This window comes from Elephantulus edwardii, unplaced genomic scaffold (assembly GCF_000299155.1).
Source record: "Elephantulus edwardii isolate Elephantulus edwardi_28Jun2011 unplaced genomic scaffold, EleEdw1.0 scaffold00054, whole genome shotgun sequence".
Classification (NCBI taxonomy): domain Eukaryota; kingdom Metazoa; phylum Chordata; class Mammalia; order Macroscelidea; family Macroscelididae; genus Elephantulus; species Elephantulus edwardii.
The window spans coordinates 5,496,713-5,500,570 of NW_006399804.1; the positions used below are offsets into that span (position 1 = coordinate 5,496,713).

The 3,858-nt window shown below is 39.0% G+C and overlaps 1 protein-coding gene across 1 annotated transcript in view; it reads right to left on the reverse strand.

Moving 5' to 3' along the window:
• Positions 1-3,858, reverse strand: part of PIP4K2A (phosphatidylinositol-5-phosphate 4-kinase, type II, alpha) — an 89,543-nt gene that overhangs the window by 8,427 nt on the left and 77,258 nt on the right. The gene's annotated exons all lie outside the window — the stretch shown is intronic.

Sequence of the window (3,858 nt, forward strand, 5' to 3'; positions counted from 1 at the left end):
GCGGGGAGAAGGGGGCAACAATGAATGAATGGAATCCCAAAATCTCTGTAGATGTTCCTTGAAATGAAAAATAAACAACCTAAATTTAAAAAAAAAAAGAATATAAAAAACTATGATAGACTAGAAGGTTACAGTTGAGAGAGAAGATGAGAGAAATGGAATAAGGGCCTCCTGGGGGTTTTGCCTCAAGCTGATGTTAGGGATTTAATACACATTTCCTTTTTCCTCTGTCCATTCCTTTAAAATTTAGATTTAGGTACACCAACTTTTCTTTTTTTTTTTTTTAGTACATAGATTCCAAAGCTTGAAGATTAAACATTCTTATAATCTGTTGGTCTTCTTCCCTTCCAACTTCTTACCTCTCGACCTCTGACTCGCCATATCCTCCTCAGAACACCTCACCTAACCGACCCCTCACTGGTGAATTCTTCCCTAGACCAAACCTTTAAGCTACTATTATCCTTAACATCTTTACCAACCCTGTTACAAACTCTTCCAAAAAACCATGTGGCAAAGGATTAGCTTATAAATGACACTTTGGAATGGATTTAAATGAACTTTGCTTTGCTCACTTATTTATTGACCGGAAAACAAAGTCTCAACTGTGCTCTCAGAAGCATTTTCCAGCATACAGTTTCCTATCTGAGTAAGTAATTAAGAGTATGGATCCAACTACCTGAAAATCCGTAGCTGTGTGTCTTCTGGCCAATTACTTAGCATCCCACATAACTTTTTCATCCATCAAACTGAGCAACCTGTCATTGATGGAGTTGTTTTAAGGATGAAGAGAGATAAGGTGTGTGGGTATAGGACTTGGATTCTATAAGCACCTTGAGTGTTGGCTGCCACCCACTCCAGCCACATCTATGGTTGCTGGACCATAATGGGTGCTGAGTTCAGTGGCCCTGTGAGAGGATAACACGTGGACACGTGGATGGAGCTGTTGTGTACTGTGTGATGTCTGAATCTCACTGTGAGCCAATGAGAGGAGAGACCAGTGCTGGCTTTTAGGGGCATAATCAAACCTAACACAGGCAGGTCAGAAGGCAAAATCCATTTTCTTACCACAGAGGAGAGAACTAATTCCAGGCCCCTCGTCCCCCCACCCCGTGCCTCCCTGTCTCCGACCTGCCCCCCCCCTCCCCCCCCCCCCCGACCCCACCTCCCCCGGTCCCCCGCCTTGTGTACTGTCGAGTTGGATCCAACTGACACAGGAGGAGATTACCCCTCCTTCTCTAGTGGAGCATCTGGTGGATTCGAACCGTGTGACTTTGGGATTGCAGTGCAGCTTCTTGCCACTAGGCCACCAGAGCCCCCTGAGCTCAAATATATATATTTAGTTAGGAACAAAGCTTTCTGAACTCAAGTACCCTACATAGCATATGAAGAGTAGAAAGGGATTTCAGTTGTAGAAAAAAAAAGCAGCTAGATCCTTAGATGACACTTTTAAAAGATGGGTCATTTATTGTGACACAGCACATTCAAGCCTTCTACTGTAAGCATTAGGTTAAAGAATAAAGGGCATGGGTAGGGAGGGGAAGAAAAACTGTACTCAAACTTCCACAGTTGAGCCAGTCAGCTAAATTAGAAAGCACGGAATTGATTGGAAAAAAAAACACAAAACAAGCTAGATTAAATTCTAGCCTCATTATCAAGATCAGATGTCAAACTACTTCACCATAAATTACCTGCTTAAAAATTAATGATGCTTCTGCATGACTTTAAAAATGAAGTCACTATTATCAGCCATTGAGAATATTTCTTAATGAAAGAATGCTTTATGCTGTGTCCTCCATTTCAACAAAACAGCTAAGTACAAGGGCCATGTATGGGATTAAACTATCCAAATCCCCTAATCAACCACATTATTAGAGACAACAAAAGAGATGAGAGGATCTTTATGTAATTCAGCTGTAAATCTGAACTGCTTGAGTTACATTATTCCTGTGAATCTAAATAGTATAGTAATATATAGCCCATAGGAAAAAAATGATGAAAATAATTTTTTGGCAAGTCACTGATAACCCTAAGGACTACTTATCATAATTGTTAAAAAAATTAGCATTCTTAGATCAAAGATTTGTTGATTAACCAATAAGAATCCCAAAGGGCATGTTTACCTACTGTACTCAGTTATCAAATCGGCCCCAAAGTAAGAAAGAAATGCTCAATCAATACGTACTTTTATAATAACTATTAGCAACTGATGAAAAAAAGTTCATCAAAAAAAAACCAGCTGAAGAAAAGCTTACCTTTTTTAAAAAAAGGACAGTTGTAGTCCTCACAAATAAATAACACTAAGATTCCAATCCAAGGCTGTATATCATGAATGTTAAAATAATCTAAATTTTTTTATTAAGTTAATTTATGATCTACAAATAATTATGACCTAACTAGGTCAGTATAAGTGTCTTGCAATAAAAAAGCAATCAGAAGAATAAAAGGAAGATGATATTTCTCTGCCTTCATGGGAAGTATAATACATGATATTCAATCTTTGTCTCAAGTAATTTCAATAGTTTTTGTTAAATAATACGAAAATGTCTTTCTATAAAGCCCCTCTCTAAATAGTATATTTGTACTGATATGAGGGGAACCAAATTTCAAAGTAAAACAAAAGTCCACATTCATAAATGAGTATAAGTAACATCTAAAAAACCCTAGGTTTAATAATAGCCTACATTAGAATTCTTAATGCACAATATATTATAGACCTCAACAAATTCCAAGACAAAAATAATGTTTCCTGAATTTATTTCTAAATTATTTATGCTTTTCTCCAGCTCTGGTGGCCTGGCGGCAAGCAGCTGCATTGCTAATCCAAAGGCATGTGGTCCTAATCCACGCATTGCTCTGTGGGACGATAGGCAGTCTTCTCCTGTGGGATTTACTGCTTTCGAAACCCACAAGAGGGTCAGACATGAGTTGATTCTGATTTAATGGCACACACCAACAATTTCTAAAAGAAAAATAAGGATGCTAATGGGGAAGTCTCGATACTTGTATTACAATCAACATGATAGGGAAAACTTTCAGTATAACTAAAAGCTCATTTCAAAGTCTTTAGTCTTCAGCATTGCCCTTGTGACGGTTCTCATGAGGTACTGGACTTAACTATACTGTTCACAGTGGCTGGTGAACTAATCAAAGCATTAAGTTGTTGCAGTTCTGTTTACCAACAATGAGATGTGATTTCCAAAGCACCTACCCCACTGTGGTGGAACTGAATCAGACTCACAGCAACCTTGTGAGACAGAGCAGAACCGCCTCACAGGGTTTCCCAGGCTGTAATCTAGATGGAAGCAGACTGTCTCATCTTTGTCCGAGTATCTGGTGGGATTGAACTGATGGTGGTTTAAGGAGCATAGTGCTTAAGCGCCATGCAACCAGGGGTCCTTGAGATGTAGTTCAAAGGGAGAGATTCCAGAAGCAAACATGACTGAACGTTTAGTTTTGAAGTGCTCTACTGAATGATACAATCCAATATTATGTCCATCCTTCTCCCCCAACTCAATCTGGTTTCTCTGGGCAGGCCATCCCCACTGACTAAGAGCCAAAGAGTAGGTTCTCACTGAAAGCTGCAAGGTTTTTTCCTTTCTTTCTTTTGTCATCTAAAGGAGAGAGCTGATAAACCAGTACCGTTTTCTTTTTTGAGATTTACTAGTTTGTATCTGATTTTGATAAAGCAGAGTATCTTTTTGCTTTGGCTGCAGATGTAAACAGTTTTCAAAACTCCTTAAAACCCAGCATAATACAAAGGGACAAATGCTACATGGTGCCACTGTTGTAGAATGAGGCTGGCATTGGGGTGGGGGTAAGACTGAGAAAAACTGGATGAAATATGTTTACGGCATTGAA